This window comes from Tachypleus tridentatus, chromosome 1 (genome assembly GCF_004210375.1).
Source record: "Tachypleus tridentatus isolate NWPU-2018 chromosome 1, ASM421037v1, whole genome shotgun sequence".
In the NCBI taxonomy this organism is placed as follows: Eukaryota; Metazoa; Arthropoda; class Merostomata; order Xiphosura; family Limulidae; genus Tachypleus; species Tachypleus tridentatus.
Window position 1 is genome coordinate 142,113,884 of NC_134825.1, and position 22,192 is coordinate 142,136,075.

At 35.0% G+C, this 22,192-nt stretch overlaps 1 protein-coding gene across 4 annotated transcripts in view; it reads right to left on the minus strand.

The window, feature by feature from the left end:
* The window catches only part of LOC143225823 (cAMP-dependent protein kinase catalytic subunit 3-like), a 61,253-nt gene that overhangs the window by 37,877 nt on the left and 1,184 nt on the right, over positions 1-22,192 (minus strand). The gene's annotated exons all lie outside the window — the stretch shown is intronic.

Genomic DNA, 22,192 nt, shown 5'->3' on the forward strand with positions numbered 1-22,192 from the left:
ATAGCCCTCGTGTAGCTTTGAGCGAACTTCAAAGCAAATAAATAAACAAACAGAACAATCACCAGTTTGAGTATGTGTTGTACAACAGTAGAACCAGTTTCTGTTCTACGTGAGAGGACAGGCTAAAGAGCACTGACAGTTTTCACCTAATCTGTATTGAATAAATATGCAGATTGGTAACCATCACGTCCAGTAGCTTCTGAATTGTGTGCGACCATTTATCGTTTCCATTAACCGTTGTAACCTTATTATGCCCTGCGTGTTTAGTTATTACACTGAAGATTCAAACATTTATTTAGGCATATCAGAAAAGTTTCCAACTTTCAGCTATGAGTACCTGATAGTATATCCTGCTATTTGCTTAAAAGTAACCCAAATTATAGTGGTGTGTTTTGTAGACAAGTTACCTTAACTTTGATTCAACTTACAAAGTTAAGGTTGGCAATGAATGATCTGGCCTTTTATCCTTAATATACATAAAGGGTTATTCAGATGAACAAAGGAGTAAATATAACACAGCGCACTTTTGTGGAAACCCTTGAAAGATTATATCTAGTTTTACATAACTAATACAATCTGGGGTTTTCACATACAATTCTTAAAGGGGATGCAATGCAACCTTAAATCCTGTAAACACGATAGTCATGTCTTGTGGTTGTATCCAGGTGAAAGTGTTTTCAATGTAGTTTTGGAATACATGAGAAGTAATTGCTGGATCAATAAATCGTTTATCAAAATGGTATGATCCAATAACCAACACAAAGTATTAATCAATTCACACAACTAAATTTGGAAAAAATACATCCCATCTAAACATTGTTCACCTCTGTTAAAAGCCCAATGCAACAGGATCAGTATGGTTAAAAATTCATTTTTGATGGCAGATAAGTCCAGATCTAAGCTACATAATAGCATAATTGCTCAACAAAGTAGAAAAACAAACCCCGAGAATATCTCTCTTTTAAATAGCCTTGTTTTCCAAACTCAAAATTGAAATGTAGAATTCTACTGAATAATCCAGTACGGAGTTTAACGAGGACAGCCCCCATATAGATTCACAAATATCTTTGATGTGTGTTTCTTAAAGATACAGTTCTGGAAACCATGTCATAAACAAAATGTTTCCAGCATAATAAGAATAGTGTTTTTAGTATCAGTTACCTTGTGAGACTTAAAAAAGTTTATTTCTCCTGACAACACACGTATATGTTTTGGTTTGGCATTCGATTTACCATCTTAAAACACAAAATTGGTGCCTTTACAAGTGAAATTTGCTTCATTGGACTCTAGGAGGGACAGCAATACCATGTATAATAAAATACTTGAGTACGTGCTTCAAGTGATACAACGGTCAGCACAGTGCATATTACACCATAACAAGAATAGCCTGATTAGAGCTATTTGATATGACGTTTGTTCTTATATGCTTTTGCTGTTTTTATCTTCAAGCATGCATAAGATGTGAGGGCTAACACACGGAGGAGTGTGTTAGGTATGGTCGCATCCCATTTTTCCAATGAAGGCTTCAATATTAAAATATTTTACAAAGAGATAAAAATATCCAACTTCATCTAATAAATAAAAATGATCTCAATAATGGAAAAAAATCGATTTTGTCGAAAGTATTATAAATAATAATTATAAATTATAAATAATTGTAGAACAAATTAACTAAAATATATTAATAACAGTCAAAGCTAACCCCTTTAATGATAGTGAAGGCTCTCTTTAATGACAGACAGGGAATGGACCACATATAATCAGAATAGGCTCTGAAGATCGTCAAAAGGGGCCCCTATAGGTTCAGTGGTAGAATCCAAACACTTTAATGTAAAACATAAAAAGACTGTCAATGTTTTATAAACGTAAAATATGCATAATACTAGTGCTAGGCTACAATGATGTACGTGTCTCGTAATTTTATGACATAAGGACCTTTTATGTTACATTATATTAAATCTATAAAAAACGATCCTTAATAGTAGCTGGACAATAAGGGTCTTTGGAGTACGTTTATGATGGTAAAAGGACAAAAGAACCTTTATATATACAATAGAAAATATTTAATCATTTAGTGTGTTTAAAAACTTGTTTTACTCTTTGTAGAACGCAAGTCGTAGCCCGGCATGGCCAAGTGGTTTAGGCGCTCGACTCACAATCTGAGGGTTGAGTGTTCGAATTCCCGTTACACCAAACATGCTCGCCCTTAAGCTATGGGAGCGTTATACTGTGACGGTGAATCCCACTATTCGTTTGTAAAAGAGTAGCCCAAGAGTTGGCGGTGGGTGGTGTTGACTAGCTGCCTTCCCTCTAGTCTTACACTGCTAACTTAGGGATGGCTAGCGCAGATATCCCTCATGTAGCTTTGCGCGAAATTAAAAAACAACAACAACAAAACCTGTTTAAACGGTAGTTTATTTTTCGTTTATGCAGCCAAATATTGGAGATATTATGCTTAAGCTTATTTGAGATATATTTCTAAACAGGTCACGTTGTCAACTGTTTGTTTTTGACTTTCGCGCAAAGTTACTCGAGGGCTATCTGCGCTAGCCATCCTTAAGTTAGCAGTGTAAGACTAGAGGGAAGGCAGCTAGTCATCATCACCCAACGCCAACTCTGGAGCTATTCTTTTACCAACGAATAATGGGATTGATCGTAACATTATAACGCCCCAACGACTGAAAAGGCGAGCATGTTTGGTGCGACGGGGATGCGAACCCGCGACCCACTCTGTCTTTGAGAGTCCTTTCACATTAAATCATACTAGGTATAAATACAAGGAAATTCTGTGTGTAACAACTTATTTCATTTGTTGAGTGTGTTTACAATACCGTGCTACATGTATTCAGGAATGGGCATATTGTTTCAACAGTTATTTTTCTTTAAAATTGAATTTATTATTCGCGTGAGGAAACAAGTTCTAAAACTCGTAACCAGGCCACTAGTTGTGCTAACATGCGCCATATAGTTTCCTCATTTTGGAAACATTGTTTCGGTATTCAATGCGTGTTCTTTTTTATTATTATTAAGTAAATTCTAACGAAACTATTAATTCAATGTATGTGTTCTAACACTTACATATTGAATTAGAAAACCGAATTCTGACAATGAGTTCATGTAATTTTTAAAAATTACGCTACAAAATTAACGTATCACTCACTGGGGATCGTAAGTTCGTTTACTGAATATTAAACGACAAAAGAAGAAACTTATTTACACGTTTTTTCTCTCCGCCTACAATTTTATTGTAATTAGAAATATCCTTATTTAATTCTTTTTTATATTATTTTCACAGAAAGCTTTAATCTGATTATCACGGTATAAATATGCTTTAGTCTAGATTTAAATGTTGTAATTCTGTATTGTTTTTAACAGTTATAGTTTTTGAATAGTTTAAAAGCGTGTCTAGGAAATGGTTTCATGTATTACAAATACGCATTTAATTATTATGATATAAAAACATCCAGTTGAAATATGTTTGGAACAGCTCCAAGAAAGTGTTAAAAGAGTCGTAATATGATAGCTGTTTCCGTCATGCGTGACATTCAACTAGCATGCATGAAAACACCTTTCGTGCCATTATAAGACTTGAGAGTGCAGTTTTGTGATATATTTACGCTATCCAAGCAACAGTGAAAACATTAATATACTTCAAAATCTCACATAAGCCTTTGTAGAACACATGAATAACCCATACACACACTTGCACATTCCTGAACCAGTGGGGTTCCATCTGAAGAAACGTTAAAGTTGTAAACTATGCCACATTTTGAACAAATATCGATATAAAAATAAGCTGGCTTGTTGCCTTCCCCCCTATACACAGTTTAAAATTTAGGGGCGGCTGTTTTTAAATGACAGAGAGTTTTAACTTGGCTATTTAGATTATTATCCGTATGAGGTGTTGTTCAGAAAACAAATAAAATGTGCGTTATTTCCAGACGATTGTATTTATTATAAATGCATTTGTAAATATGTCTTCATATTAACCACCTGTTGAAACTGCGTTTCTGACAGTAATGTACGTTATGTGTGATCCACATAAAAGTTGTTTAATTCTATCTTACATTGGTGTTTCATCTAATTATTTTGACGAGAAAAAATTGTAGTTAGCATTGTTCTATTATATTGACAAGATATATAAAGTAATTAATATCAAATATTTGGTAAATATAAATCAATGATTTAGTTTAACTTATATTTCTCTATATATCATTTGGGTGTGTTTTCTTTTAACAAAGCCACATCGGGCTATCTGCTGCGTCTACCGACGAAAATTGAGCCCCTAACTTCAGTGTTGTAAATCTAAATACTTACCGCTGTACCAGCAGGGGACTTGTATATCATGATCCACAACAGTGTTTCATAATATGAATCGCAAGGAATTGTACAAAATCCTAATAGAGTGTTCGGGCACAAAACACCTTAATACGTTTAATATAAACTGATAACGTGGTACCATAGAAAGGAACAGAAAAGTACGTGTGTTAGACTTAGGAGGGAAAAAAATTCGCTCAAAACGGCTACTTTTCTTTTTATTATTATACTCTTGTCTCCTTACAACAAACAGCTTGGTATATTTCACCAAACCTGAATGAGGTACTGCGTAGGTCGTAGGGGTATTTCAAAGTCCATTTGTTTATTCTATATTTTATCAATATCTAGTGTTCCTTTAAATAGCTTGAGTAGAGAATGTTTGTTTGTTTTGGAATTTCGCACAAAGCTACTCGTGGGCTATCTGTGCTAGCCGTCCCTAATTTAGCAGTATAAGACTAAAGGGAAGGCAGCTAGTCATCACTACCCACCGCCAACTCTTGGGCTACTCTTTTACCAACGAATAGTGGGATTGAAGGTCACATTATAACGCCCCCACGGCTGAAAGGGCGAGCATGTTTGGCGCGACCTGGATGCGAACCCGCGACCCTCAGATTACGAGTCGCACGCCTTAACACTCTTGGCCATGCCGGGCCGAGTAGAGAATGAAACAGAAAATTCCATCCCGTGATAGATGAGAATCAGATGACTGTAACATGTAGATTTTCAGTCGGTGTCTTATGGAGGCAACTCCTATATTACATATGAAGTCAAGAAGTAAGAAATCAATACACGTAACAGTAAATTTCATAACACACATTCGTAAAATAATTACTTTAAAATATACAAAGGTTTATTTAAAGCGATGTTTTAGATGACTTTTCTACTGGAATTTTTATTTTGATTCTTCTTGAGAGTTTGTGTCTTAGTTTGTTTGTTTATTTGGAATTAAGCACCAAGCTACACAATGAGCTATCTGTGCTCTGCCAACCAGGAATACCAAAACCCGATTTTTAGCCATTAGGGGGCTTGTGTCTTAGTCTAGGCATATATCTGCCCATAGCTATACATTATATATATATATAATTTAGTTACATAGAAACTATAAATGCTTAATATGTTCTTAAACAAATCTCTATGACAATCTCCAGCTGCAGTTCAACATTTTAGATCTTAAACTAATGTGACAAAGTAGTCAATAGCTACAGTAAATCATCATGAACTGTATTGGCTAGCTACTAGCTATGTTTATTATCTTCACAATATAAATGGTTAGCTACCATATTAAGGCATTCTTTGTCTATAGTTGAGGATAAATTGGGTACTAAATAAAGTAAGAAAACAAAGCTTGAGATACTGTAGACATTATTTATTCAAACTAAAAATTCCTGTTTTGACTCCACCACATATAATTCTAGGTTACAATCTTGCTTCCTTACTGCCTCACGATCCATACTTGGAGGTTTTTAAATTCTCAATTGTTTATTTGAATTGATTTTTTTAAAAATGTTACGCCGCCAATAACTCATACGATCTGTCATTAAAATCACTTCCACATAAATTAATTTATTTAGAAACTGCAAGTGTTTGAAGAAATTGTTATAGATACGATCCATTATTTCAAAACAATTTTGAACATGTAAATCAGCAAGTCACATGGCAACCATGCACAGTAGTTTAATGTTGCGGTGGAACGAGTTGTATAAGAAGTACATTTTGACATTGTTTCACAATATCATAATGTGATAGTACAGTAAATTAATTGCAAGATTTTAACATTTCATTTAAACATTTTTCTTTAAAATTAGAACGCTTTTACAGCTTATAATATATTATGTTTTAAAAATACAGTGAAATATATGTATACATCTAATAATACAATAGCTAAGTACAACAATAAAAGTATTTTCGCTATGAGATATAGAATAAATAATAAACAGTCAAATGAAATGTAAAACGAAATATTATACGAAAACTCATTCAAAACAAAAATATATAAATTTTCATTTTTATTGAGAACTTTTCATTTATATTTTATTTTATACTAGCCTACTGCATTTGTTTAAACGTTTGACTTTAAATTGCTGTTTTTTTGTCAAAATTTGGATCTTAAAAGTCATTTCTGCGTGACAATCTTAACATTATTAAGATTTAGGGTAGTTCCAATTTGTTTCCAAGCCGTAACAAAACCAACTAGCAAAAATATATATAAATAGATATGCCTAAGAGGTGTCAGAGAAATTGAACTAATTATTTTTTTATTATGAAATAATGAGTCGCTTTTTTAAAATAACTTTCGAGCAGGACGTGAAATGATACAGTGAGCAAAATTAAACAACATACCATTGGAATATTGAGTTAATTTATTTTTTTATCAAGCAAGTTTTGTAAAATTTCACTTTGACACATATTTTTAAGGAATGTTTATTATATTTTAAAAGTATGTATTGAATCCATTAGTTGTGCACGTTTTATATTTACCTGGAAGTCTGGCATAGCCAAGTGGTTAGGGTACTCGATTCGCACCCTATAGATTGCGGGTTTGAATCCTTGTCCCACCTGCTTGCTCATACGTTAAAGCATTAAAACGTACGGTAAATCCCACTAATCGCTGGTAAGAGTAGCCCAAGAGTTGATGGTGGGTGTGATCATTAGCTGCCTTCCCTGTAGTCTCACACTGCTAAATTAGGGACGGGAAGTACAGATAACTCTCATGGAACTTTCGTGAACTTCTTAACAAACCAAACTGTTTACTTGACTACACATATATCAAACGGACATGTTACTTACAATACGTGTTTTCTATTTTAATACACTATTTTATTCCTGTACTTAAGAAAGTCTAATATAATTCCAAGATATGTTCATATTAATAAATGTTAGCATCAGAAAAGAAGCCTAACAAACTGAGCCATTAAGAAAAGTAGTGTTTTCTACTTCAGAGAGAAACGGCAAAATATTTGATTTTGATCACAGTTTAAATCTTCGTCCAATTCTAAACATGATTGATTTACTTGCTATCATGACGTCAGGTTTGATACGCATCAAAGCTAACGAGTCCAAAAGACCACTTAGGCTTTTAGGTGGTACGCAGATTTCATCAGGGGTGATCTAAGAAATCAACAAAAAGTTGGTGTTATGATCGTAGCAATTTTTAATAGTCTTACATTGAAGAACACCAAAAGTGTATTGAGGCAAAAGTGGTGTTAAAATTTTGTTATCCACAATTACAACCACATCAGATCAACCATAAACGAACGTAAACTATAGAGTGTGTACAAAGTAAACGACCATTGCATATTTATTTCATGTATACTATACTGAAAATACATAAATTCATTTTTTTTAAATATAATATTATCTAATTAATATCGTTCCATTTATGCAGAGTATAATTTCAACTAGACACGAAAATTGGGAAGCAACACGCTTTACGTTTCTGGGGAATTAAGTTTATCAAATAAATTTCATAAAATTCAGGACGATAATACTTATTATTTTAGGTAAGTGTGAGATATTCCTTTGACACCTTTAGCCGAAAGTATAATATAATATTATTAACCCTAGAAATATCTGATTGTTAAAAGTAATACTTATACTATAGATACTATGAGGTTGATTAAAATTAGCAAGGTTGTGGTAGGTTTGATTAATTCTAGAAAAACTTTTTTTGCTCACACATTATACTTTATTGACTCAAACTAAAAGGTATTCATGTAGACTTCATCGTTACGATGACAATAAATCAATAAAAACTAAAATAAGAGAAAGAAGACAAACTATGTCAGTTGAGATACGTGTGAAGAGAACCGGTTGACGAATAGTGACAAAACAAGAGAAGACATAGTACTCTTATAAAGTGGAGGCCCGGCATGGCCAAGTGGGTTAAGGCGTTCGACTCGCAATCTGAGGGTGGCGGGTTTGAATCCCCGTCCCACCAAACATGCTTGCCCTTTCACCAATGGGGACGTTATAATGTGCGATCAATCCCACTACTCGTTGGTAAAAGAGTAGCCCAAGAGTTGGCGGTGGGTAGTGATGACTAGCTGCCTTAACTCTAGTTTTATACTGTTAAATTAGGGACGGCTAGCGCAGATAGCCCTCGTGTGGCGTAATTCAAAACAAACAAACTTATAAAGTACCGAATAGCAAGTTATTCATAGAAGGAGGTATTGTAGATCAAAGGGATACAAGTCTTTACAAATGATGACATAGGCTAAGGGTGGGTATTTCATACCCTCGTGAAAGGGTTGACACAGGAGTGTTGTTGAATGCCACTTTAAGGATTACTCAATGTATTTTGTTTGTTGCTGAAATGACCTTAGAATCTTTTGATAGTACGTAGTACAAGAAAAAACAAACATTTCATGTTTGTTATTTAACACTTTTATTAGTCAGCGTCAACCCGCTGAATATCAATTATGTATCTCTTTCTTTAACACCATAATACTTAAGCTTAACACTTTTATTAGTCAGCTTCAACCCGCTGAATATCAATTATGTATCTCTTTCTTTAACACCATAATACTTAAGCTTAACACTTTTATTAGTCAGCTTCAACCCGCTGAATATCAATTATGTATCTCTTTCTTTAACACCATAATACTTAAGCTAAGGACATTTTGATAAAATACATTCAATGACTATATATATAGTAACACAATATGTTGCTATAGTAGTCATGTCAAAATTGGAACATATAATAATATTATATCCATTGGATTGTATGTAAACACAATAGAATAACAGAAACTAATCGTTTTGAATTACATCTGTTTGTCAAAAAAAGAATTATTCCCATTAGAACAATTTTACTGTAGCTGTAAAATATAACACCAAGTAAAAACTACAATGTAAAATAAATTACTACACATACTTTACGTAGCATTAACTCATTTATTTTTCTAAATTTTGTTCAACTATCAGGGTTTTAAATAAAATAAAACATTATATAATATGGTTAAATACCTTGGGAAACCTATAGTGAGGGGTCAGTAAATGAGGAAAAATTTATTGCAAGCCTTACTGTGTCATAGAGTCTACCGGTTAATAAATTGCGATTCGTCGGTAAATCGGAATATGGTGTAATATACCAGGATAACTACTAGAAATTAACTCCAAAGTCATTCACAAACACACCTGTATGATAAAAACAACAACAATAGTTCACTCTTTGCCGGTGTATGACGTTGCATACAATGACAATTGCTAAAAATAAATTTCAAAGCCCTGCATAAACACATCTGTATGTAATAAATACAATTCATATTTGCAACTACACGAAAATGAGATAAGCCAAGATAAAAAGAAGGTAAGTATGATAATAATGCAATTGAATTTTAGCCTTCCTATTGAAACATGTCTTTTATTATATTATAATGAAGGTGTTGCCACACATTCTGCTTTTCTAGATGTTTTGTTTCAGTAATAACAGATTAATTCACATAGCTTGTGATCTGAGGGTTATCTGGTGAAGAAGAACGAAACCCCCATCTATTTTTCTGCATTACTTTTAAGATCAGAGCGATAACCATTTGAATAAAAATCATTTGTTTTAACCATAGCTAATTTTACTTTGAAATACAACAGCAGAGTAGTTCTGTCTACCAATAAATCAACTAGAGTTTCTTTGGCCACCCTGTTATCTCTGTAAAACAGTCTATTTGTTGTTCAATTTCTCACGGTGTCCTGTTTCCTTCATTCTACCTGCGAAACAAATTAACACACGTTATTCTTAGATACTATATCCAAGTCTTCCCTGGGCCTGGCATGGCCTAGCGCGTTAAGGCGTGCGCTTCGTAATCTGAAGGTCGCGGGTTCGCGCCCGAGTCGCGACAAACATGCTCGCCTTCCCAGCCGTGGGGGCGTTATAATGTGACGGTCAATCCCACTATTCGTTGGCAAAAGAGTAGCCCAAGAGTTGGCGGTGGGTGGTGATGACTAGCTGCCTTACCTCTAGTCTTACACTGCTAAATTAGGGACGGCTAGCACAGATAGCTCTCGAGAAAATTCTGCGAAATTCCAAAAACCAAACCAACCAACCAAGTCTTCCCATTCTCCTATTGCTGAGGCCAAGTGTGGCCAGGTGGTTAGGGCACTCGACTCGTAATATTAAGGGTCGAGAATTTGAATCCTCGTCATATCAAACATCCTCGCTCTTTAAGCCGTGAGGGAGTTATGATGTGATGGTCCATCGTTGGTAAAAAAGTAGCCCAAGAATTGGCGAAGGGCGGTAATGATCCGTTGCCTTCTCTCTAGTCTTATACTGCTAAATTAGGGACGGCTAGCGCTGATATACCTCGTGCAATTGTGTTCGAAATTAAAAACAATAAACAAAATAAACTTGCATTGTTGTCAAGATCAGGTCATACCGTATATAGAACTTGTTATATATTTAAATAAACAAAATGATAATGTTTTATAAAAAAAAGTATGACAATTACCTGCATGGAAATATTATGTTGTTACAGCTATGTTCGACAACCCATAAATCTGTAGTTATACACGAAATATATGAACTGAACCACTAGCTTGGAATTCTGAAACCCAAAACCATTTTGTCGTTGTAAGTTATATGACAATTTAAGCAGTATTTGCATATGGTATTAACCAATCATGGGTTTTAAAATAATGAATATAAGGTACATAAAAGTGTTCTAGTGATCACACTGCACACCAATTTTTTAGAAAAGTTTTGCTTCCTGAAAAGTTTTTGCTGATTGTGACAGGTACCTGATGGGTGTGCACAAATATAGTTTTGGTTTTGCTTCATCACGTAGGAACTCTGAGAAAAATAGACAGTTAACTGTTTACCGGCAATAACGTATTTAATTGCGTTTATGTTTCTAATACGCTATTATGTTCAACATAATTAAAAGTGTTTTGCTTCTGATTTTCGTTTGTATTCAATGTCCGGTACATCACGTTGCAGTGCCCAACAGTAGTCAGCAAGCATTGACGGATTCCAGTTGCCCTGATATCGTTTTTCCATTGTAGCAAAACTGAAGATTTCGATGAAACGGTACCTGATGGGCAAAGTTGGATGTGATTTTCGTGATCAGCACTCAAAATTCTATAAGGAATACCCAACAGTGTTCAAGAAGCAAAATCGTTGTTGTGCAGTGTTATACGAATTTTACTATCAGGCCTATTATAGAGTTATATTAAAATTCATAAAGCAATTGTTCGATTTGTTAAAGTATTATCTCACTTCACATCATTATAATTTTAGAACAAATATAACTGAAAAATTATGAGTAAAAGTTTTGTCATTTTAAACATACAGTAAACAATTTTCTTTAGTGGACAAATCAAACAGCTTTGGTTTGGAAATCTTGCCTGATAGAAGTAAAATGTTTTTTGTTTTCAAAAATGAATATTTATATGCTACACACCACATAAACCCTGTTGCTAAGGAACAGGTTACGAAAGTGTAGAGAAAAGCAGGTAAAAAGAGGACGAAGGTCACACGACAGTTGGCGCCCCAACACATTAACATTTGTTCCCAGATTTTCCAAATACAAACCGAGAACACCTACTTCTAAAACTGGTAACTGTTTCTTTTTATAGCAAAAGATAATCGCATAACTACAAGAGATAAAATGTCGTCAAATCTTGACCCTATCTCAGAAAAAAAACAAACAACCAAACTTGTCCCGAAACAAATGTGTTACTAACGATGCACATGTTCACTACAGTAGATAATAAAATATATACCTAGCCTACTTAAATACTGCAGCTACATATAGAGTTCGTGCTAATAATATAGCAAATTACACAAATTATACTTGGGCCAAATGCTGATAGAATTAAAGTTAATAAAAGAATAGATAGTAAAACCTGTATTTGGTCCTGGTGAATGTTGCACATTCGTTCTATAGATTATAACAAAAACAATACGTAAACTAACTGAGTACTGTTGTTATATAATGCAGTAATTAACAAAAACATAAGCCTAACGAACTGAGTTTGCGTTTAGTTATAGGATATATTTTTATAAAATAATAAGTAACAAAACTGTAGGAGAGCCGAGTACTGCAGATACTAATACAGTACCCATAAATTATATTGTACGTAACACAAACTATATTAGGAAAACTGAGTACTTCAGTTACAAATTGGATACATATTCATGATATATTACGTAACACAAAACAATATTTGGACAAACCGACAGCTGCAATTGTTAACTGGACACATCATTATAACATAGTAGGCAATAAAATTCTACATCTGGACAATCCTTTCTAGCTTTCATTAGCCCAGCTAGGGTCGAGGGAATAAACTGACATCCATAGGAGTCTTAAAAGTCTATAGATGTAAAGTTTGTAAAACTGAGCGCATAAAGACAATGTAAGTTATTTGCAAGTACTGACATTATACGTACAACATGTTTTTAAAGTATATTTAAGTAATCTTTTCTTTCAGTGTCTTTTATGATCGACTACACTGCAATAAATAGAAATAAGCCAGAATAGGCATTTTCCCAACAGAATTGACACAGAAATGTATATAGATGTATAAAGTATATTTCTAAGAGTCTAACGATCCTTAATATGGAATATTATTATTGGCAAAGTATAATTATTACATTTCTATATTTCTTCGCCAAAGGTTTGGACTTTGATGTTTTCAGGTTTTGTCATTTGGATACACTTGAGCAAAACTGTTACTCATAGCCATGTGATACTACTAAACATGAAACTATCTATTGTATTAACGTATTAAATATTACTTCCGCATATAATATGTATTTTTGAACTTTGTTTAAATGATTTGTATTTAGTCAGTTGTTACTCTGACAATCGTATTTCACTACAAACGATACCGAAATAAACAGAACGTCAGTTGATGAATACACTGGAATAGGTAGCAACTGCCTGTTGTAGAAAAACACAAGCGTAGAGAGCAACGTTTTGAAAGTCTTCCAACCATTCCAGTTTACTCAACATGAGTACTCTGTCTAAAGAATTTATCAAAGAACATACGTTATTCCGAAACGCCTGCGTTTCTTCATACTCAACTATTGGGGAGTTTTACTCCTATACTTTACAACTATACTTTACAACATTGGCATTTGTTTGGTGTTGACCCTGAAGATACTTCCTTCAACATCTGTCAAGCATAATATTGTGGCTTTGATTACGCTTAAATACTTGACATCATAATTTCCATTATAACACGATCTTGAGAAGGTCCGCGAAGTTAAGTTTACACTATATATCTTGATGTGCAGTGGGTGAACAACCTACTCACTTAAATACCTGTTGAAGAATCCGCAAGCGATTGCGGCTCTATGTTCCTTGATGGAATCTAATGGTGAATGATGATGATGATATATCTTGATAAACTTTATTTAGACTTCCCACAACACAAAGATGCCAGTTTCCAAGATGCCATTTAAACAGGCCTTTGAAACTATGAGGATTGCAGTGATTTCCGTTTCTTAAATCATTTTGTTTCATGGTAACAACTGTTGATTTTGTAATTTGTTTGGAAGCTTGTAAGCTACCAGGGTTGTACGTGATCTAATAATTAGGGTACACTATCTCTGAATCCGGGAGATCACTATTGGAGTCATGCTGCCATTAAAATGTATTCCACACTTTGGGGTTCGAGGTATGCTATAACTGTAAAAAAAAACTTGAGAGAGAACGTTTCTAAAGGCATGCAGGTTTAGAAAAATAAAATATCTAATTTTGATCTTCTCTACTATTTCTATTTTGTTATTTTGATATATTTCGTTAATTATTGTACTTATTTACACTCAGATCATGAGTGGTTCGAGTGCAAGGTGATTTCATGTTAAATATCAAAATTATTTTTACATATATATTATAGTTTTCGCATAACATTTGCTTAACCTTCTAAATGAATATTATAAGTTGTTAAGGTAAATGTTTATATTTTCTCTGTCATATCACTAACTGTCAAAGCTCTGCGTAGCGTTTTCAGCTTTTAATCCTTGTTTATTATCTTGTTACTGCTAGTAAAACACACAATTAGATTTATTTATAAGAATATTTTGGGATTAATAGGATTCTCTTTCACAGTTATAGTCTTTATGTTGTGAATGACGTAGTTAATACGGATTAGTTTGTTGTGTAGTTTTGGAAGCCGAAACTGTCCAAACACTATCAATGTAATAATAACACTTCACGGATATCCGTCCTTGAAAAAGAGCTGTATCATATTTTTTCTTGCTATTAGTTTAGTTGAACAGCACTACATGTTGAAGAGCCGTGAACCATGGAAATATAAAAGTGCGAGATATGCCGCTTGTAGTCACCTCACATTTGTGAAGAAAGGGGATTGCTTTAGCATTTGAAAATCATTTTTGTAAAGCATAATTGACCCACTGTAGAGATTGTTATTTAAATCAGCTAGTGGAAATATACCCATCTTTTACCAATAAGAAACCGAAGACATCTCGGATACCCGTTCTAAGTGGAAGACTAGTTAGCTTAGAACGTTTTTCTTGCTTGAAAGACGTGTGTGTGAGAATAATGTTAGCGTCATACTATTTCCTCTATACCAGGGGTTCCCAACCTTTTGGCACTCGCGACCCCTTACCTAAAAGTTTGAAACCCATGCGACCCCCTACTTAGGGCTTACTATCAGCAGCTTAATTTTTCTTTTATTTTCTGTGAAGGAGAGGGAAAGAAACATCTAAAAAAATATTTAAAAATTCTGTAATTATTTATTAGCAAATTAAATCACATTGGTCCAACCTGAATTCACAAAAAGAACATATATTTCTTAAACTAATATTAACATAGGTTTGAACAGCTATCCAACCCAGCTAGTGAGATGCCTGATGTTGCATTTCAGCAGCAAGCTTTGAAATTCATGGCCGAGCATTTGTTAGAGCCAGTCTCATGTCATCTCCAACATCCAATCTGTTCCTATTCTTTGTTTTTATATTGACAAGAGTGGAAAATCCTGCCTCACACAAGTAGGTAGAAGCAAATGCAACAAGGACACGTAAAGATATCAAGCTGACTTTGGAGTATGACTGATACATAGCGCACCAGAACTGAGTCACGGATTTCACCTTGAAGAGATCACGAGCTGAAGAGTCGTTCCTTAGATCCAGAAATTCATCTTGGATATCATCTGGGATACTGGATACATCAAGTTCAGTACAAAATGGGTTCCTTACCAGGGCCTCCTGTTCCTGTGATAGCTCAGGGAAGTAACGCTCGACTTCCTTTTCTAGAGACTGAAGATGTTCGGTAATCTCATCCTTGAGGAACTGATCCAGTTGGATCTGAGACCCATCCGTCACTCCACAAAGTTTTTCAAACATAGCGATGTTTCCAAGATTGGTTTTCCGACGCCAGTTCTGCAGTTTGGAAACAAAGGCCCGAAGACTATCTTGAAAAAGGAGAACATGTGTTTCCCTTCCTTGAAGCTTCAAATTGAGCTTGTTCAGCTGGTCAAAAATGTCGGCTAGGTACGCAACCCTTTTATTCCATGCTTCATCTTCGAAGTGAGCTACAAGATCTTTCCTTTCTTGAGTCTCCAGGAATAGCTTTACTTCATCTTTCATTTCAAAGACACGATTAATAACGTTTCCTTTCGACAACCAACGTACTGCTGTGTAGAAGAGAAGGATTTCGTGGTCAGCATTCATGTCTTTGCATAGTTCTTTGAATAGGCGAGTGTTGAGTGCTTGAGTCTTCACATAATTTACAATTTTGATTACAGATCCAAGCACTTCCTGCAGAGAGGCAGGGAGAGTCTTACTGGCGAGAGCATATTGGTTAATCATGCAGTGGATGCCCTTTGCTTGAGGTGCTAGCTTCTTCACTCTCGACTGGAATCCTGATTTCGATCCCAGCATAGACGGTGCCCCATCCGTACAAACCCCACACACGTTTTTCCATTGAAGATCTTCGTCTTGAAAAAAAGTTGAAACTTTTTCCATGACATCATCAGCTTTTGTTATGGTTTCAAGTGCACTGCAAAATAAAAATTCGTCTTTGATGTCACCTGAATTAATGTATCTCACGAAGAGATACTGAGAACATGAACTTACATCTGTTGACTCGTCGAGCTGAAAGGAGAACAAAGGGGAACCCTTGATTTCAGTCAAAACCTGTTCCTTCACATCCATAGACATTTTAAAAATGCGCCTCTGTATAGTATTATTTGACAGAGATACTTGCTGCATCTTCTTTGCACTGGCTTCTCCAAGAATAAGATTTACTGCTTTCATCATGCAGGGTTTAAGAAGTGTTTCTCCAATCGTGTGAGGCTTTTTTGTTTAGCAATTTCGAATGCAATCTCATATGAAGCTTCCACTACGGCTGCACTCTGCTGCTTAAACGACCCACTTCTATCGATTCTTTGGCTTTTAAGACACCGTTCATGCCGTTTGAAGAAATCCAAACCCTTCTTTGCGTGTTCTGGATGTTTCGTCTCGAGATGACGCTTGAGTTTTGATGGTTGCATTGACTCTGCACTCAGGACGGCATGGCACAAAACACACTGTGGTTTCTCGATGCCGTCGTTGGCGAGCACAGTGGTGAAGCCAATGTTGAGGTAGCATTCTGAGTATCTGCGCCGTTTAGCCATGGACACAACTCACCTCTACTGCTTATTTATCTCCTTGTTAAAATAAAATAAAAATGTTGAATAATGAACGCTTTGGTAACTGTAGATCTTACACTGATTGCTTGTGGGGGGTGCAGGTAGAGTAATGATGGGGTAAGTATTGGGAGGGAAGGGAGCGTGGCCAGTCGCGCGATTCGTCATCCACCAATCAGCAACGGACATGTGACTCACGTGTCAACAGCGAGCACACACACACTTAATCACAGCTAAAGAGACACACAAGCATACGTACATGCGCGTGCACTCACATATTCGCTACTCACTAATACACACATACATACAGTTGCAGACACATCCACATTCACACAGGCACATTCACTCACAGGCACGCATACATACACCCATAATATCACCTAATGACATTGAACTAACGTAGCACACGTTTTGCTTTGCACCGAAACAAAAAAAATGTAAGAGCATGAAAATGTAATTGATGAAATAAAATTAATGTTATCCCAAGCTACTTCTAACAAGGCTACGCGACTCCCCTGCCAAGGCTTCGCGACTCCCCTGCCAAGGCTTCGCGACTCCCCTACCAAGGCTTTGCGACCTCCCTGCCAAGGCTTTGCGACCCCCAAGGGGTCGCGACCCACCGGTTGGGAACCCCTGCTCTATACAAAGACCTACTTTGAACAATATTAGCTATCCTTACCCTATCTGTACTTTTGAAGGGTCATGCATTTAGAAATTGTTTTTAAATTTAAATCAACAAAACTGGGAATAACAACTACTATATATGTTTTGTCTAGTACAAGCCTAGATACACACTCACATGTACCTAAATAATAATATAAACACAGTCATTAAAACTCCATATAAGTTAACAAGAGCAGCAGTTAGTGTTAAAGTGCAAAGATATACGTAGTTGTAATAGGGTGTACGATAGGAATTAGAGAATGGGTAATACGAACAAAGAAGTGGGTTGGAGAACGGCTGAGTAATGGGTCTTTTTAATTCAGAGGATGTGTGTAAAAATGTAATCGATGAGCTGATGAAGGACGAATTTCAGAGGGAAAACATTCGTGGAAATAGATAAGTTTCAAACGTACATATGGGCGTCAGATACATGAATGATGAGATTAGTGGGTGTTTTCAAGTATAGGCTACTGGTAGATATATTGTAATGTAAGAAGTATTTGGAATACTCGTCGAAAACATCTCGACCTTCTTTTAATTGCGATGTATTTTGTTTAATTAAATAAATAAATTTTAATTACAAGAGCAGAGACTTGTTTTATCAACCATATAATGCAAACCAGCGGTGAACCGGAATTATACGATAGGAAAATTAAAAAAGTATTCAAAACAGGATGAAGGAAATTAGTGATCATTTTTTGATGGAAAAACGTAAAATTTAGAATTCATCAAAAGAAGCCCCCCTTCTCGGAGGCTCTGTGGTATGTTTTGTAATGCTAAAAACCGGTTTTGGATACCAGTAGTGGATACAACACAGATAGTCCACTGTGTAGTTCGCGCTTAACAACAAACAACGGCCCGGCATGGCTAGGTGGGTTAAGGCGTTCGACCCGTAATCCGAGGGTCGCGGGTTCAAATCCCCGTCGCACCAAACATGCTCGCCCTTTCAGCTGTGGGGGCGTTATAATGTGCGATCAATCCCACTATTCGTTGGTAAAAGAGTAGTACAAGAGTTGGCGGTGGGTGGTGATGACTAGCTACCTTCCTTCTAGTTTTATACTGCTAAATTAGGGACGGTTAACGCAGATAGCCCTCGTGTAACTTTGCGCGAAGTTCAAAACAAAACCAATCCCTCTATTCTTACAGTCCTATACTAGGGACTGCTAGTGCAGATAAGTAGTTTTGCGCCAAATTCAAACCAAACTAAATCTATTTCTCTAAAATTCGTATGGGACTATATAAGGCCCACAGTGTTAAAAATACAACACTCTAACGTAATGTCTTATGACAAATATAGTTATGTTATACTTTGCCAGCTTTTAAAAGACATTCGTCCTGTTACGTATAATAATTTGTTTCGAAGAAATCTCCGATTTATAAAGTTACATACGTATTAAGATTTCAAATAACCACATGTACACAATTTTCTTTCTTAACACAAATATATTTTAACATACAAACAACAGTACAATTTATAATAAGTGTTATCACAAATTGTGTTTTACAGACAGAAATTTTATAAACTTACCAACAATACTGAGCCTTTTATCTAGTATGGAACTAAATATTTTATCGACGGTTCACGACGTACAAATAATTACATGTTGATAATGTTACATTTCGGTTAATAGCTAGCCTTACGCCGTTTACAAGCTGATTTTCCTCCGACGAAGATATCTAATGTCCTTGTGGAAATACTAGCGTCAGAAATTAGAAGTTAATTCACTGAAGCTAAACAATTTGTAACGTTCGAAATCTATAAACGTTCCTGGTAAAATACTTCTAGTTTTCCTATTAATAACATTACTCACAAATACAGCTTCCGAGGATTACAGTATACCGACTGTAGTAAACCAACAATATTAACGACATTACTCCCACGTGTTGCGATGGGTATGTCTTATATTCATTAGGCGAGATGTTTAAAAATTTAGCTGGCAATAATACTGACAGTCTCTAGTACTTACATGCATACATTGTGCATTGTTGATTTTTACAAACGAGAATCTTTTACAAATTTAGAGAACAGGCCGGACTTTCGCAATACATTTAACAATATACGTTATATGCATTTTTAAGTATATATTAAGCTTAAACAAACATAGATATTAAAATAAATGTATAATATTAAATCCCTTACACCACCCTCCTTATGAAGTTAAAAATTGGCGTTGGACAATTTTTAAATAAAATATTACACATATTTTTGTTTCGGCTTGTTTCTAAGTTATAACAAGCTAATATAACTAACCGGTTTGAGGTTTGGATATGCTGGTTTTTAACGCAGTCCTTCTCTGTGATTTTGTTCACTAAACTTTATAAAAATGAACTAATTTTCACCAAATATATATATGTACATTGATAACAATACATTAAATACAATACATTCTCAAAGAACTATAGAACTTCAAAAATTATGACAGTATATAATACAACCAATACAAGTAACCTTACGATAATAAAATTAGATAGCACATGAAAGTGCTTAAACGCAAATATTACATTTTAGGCTTAACACAACCAATAATCACATGACTGGGGTTTTCTTCGAAAGTTGGTTTAGGTTTCAAAGGAGCAACAATAAATTTTGGTTATATTTTCTAATCAATTAACATGTATTCCAAGTTTTACAAAACTGAGAACCACCTTTCCTAATTTTTGGCCAAACAAAATATCTCATAATCAGTGATGACGAGAAAACCCACTTCTAGAGAAAAATATATAAGTAAAAACGGCTGGTTTGGGTTGAGAAATTTTTTATGTAGAGGAGTGAACCTGACGATAACCGAAGAAGGTCGAAATGTTGTTTGCTTCTCAACGTAAAAAATTTCTTAACCCAAACCAGCCGTTTTTACATATAAAATATCTCATAATTTTGTCACATGTCTTGTTGACACCTAAATGACTTCCCATGAGGAGTTCATGAGCCACTTTCAATATATCAGAATTTGGAACAACAATTCGTTAAACTACAGCCAAGTTCTCTAAAGCTGGTATACCATTTTTGAAAAAAGTAACCATTTGCAACGTTCTCCAGTTTATCTTTTCGGAGTGGATATTTAAACAATGAAGAATTCGTTGGATCAATTTCTTGGTCAGCGATATGTTTACTTCTTAGCAAACAGAACTTCACCAGGTGAACCAGATCCCTCATGTACATTATTGTCACTCACAAAGTTGTCAGAAGAACAATTATTGGTGTGATCCCTATCCGATCTAAAACATGTCTGAGACAAATCTTTAATGTCGTTCTCTGAACACGTGTCTATCATTTGATTTTGGTTTAATTCTCTAGCCTAAGCTTGAGTTATAGCACACGAGGGTATACGTTTGGATTCTCCTCAACAACATCAACCTTACATGAAACTATGAACGGCTCGCTAACCATTTTGGGTTTGGCAACATTTTTTACTTCAGACAAATCTTTTCCAACAATAATAATACACCATTGAGTGGCAAAGTAGGTCTTACTCCAACCACAACTGGTCCCGAAACTAGGTCTGATGTTAACTAAATGTTATGAAGAGCAACATTAACAGAGCCACCCTTAATACCCTGAGCAATAACAGACTCACCAGTGACAGATCTCAAATCTAAAGGCAATGGACCTTCTAACAACAATGATTGAGTCGCCCCAAAATGGCGTACAATACCTATGGGTATGGGATTGGCGGTTTTATTTGTCAAAGACACAGAACTAACAGACTCAAAAGGTCTAAATTCCTCCCTAACTACATCAGTGACCAAATCAACACCATTTGGTGATGTGGCGTAACTACATCTTCATGGGGATATAAACGCTTTGGGTGTTTTCTCCTTTTTCTCTTTACTTCAAACACTAACAATAGGACATAACATAACCAGGTTTTTAAGAAAAAAGGCAGACAAACTTCGATCGTTTTGATAAAGTTTCATCCTGACTGTTAGAAAATTTAGAACTAGAAGAGCTAGATGTTTAGAAGAATCCTTAACTTTAATGAATTGAACATGTACAGATTTTTGCTGAGATGACAGGAATTTCTTTTTATGAAAAGTGGTTTTATGTGTAAAAGTGTAATTATCAGAAAGAGCAGCTTTATTTTCGCCTAGATGAAGTTTTTCCATATCCTTATTTTCTGATTCAAAGTTACACAATGGATTATTTGCTCTCTGTTTATCATGAGGGAGTCATGTTTTGTATTTTAGCATCGCAAGCCCGTAAATTCTCTGATGACACACTACGAGACTGGAATGTGGTCCATTCAAGGGTTTTAAATTAAAGAATTATACTTATAATCTTTCGGTACCAGGAACCGACTATTTATATAAGGATTTCTGTAAATCCTGTTGCTGTTTTTTGTTGTTTTCGTAAAATCATGTGCACCGGCAAGATGGATTTGATGGACCAGCTGTGGTCTTTGGACTGTTGGTTAAAAATCACTAAACTAGGACATTTAGAGCTCCACTGTATTTTAATTTTCTGTTAATATGTTGAAAGTATCACTACAGAACGATCACATATAACTTGGATGTTCGAATTTTCAAACTGATATGAGTAATGTATGCATACAGCTATAATAAATAAACAGCTATAAAGTATTAAACTGTAAATGAATGATACAAGATAATGAATAAGTAAAATGTT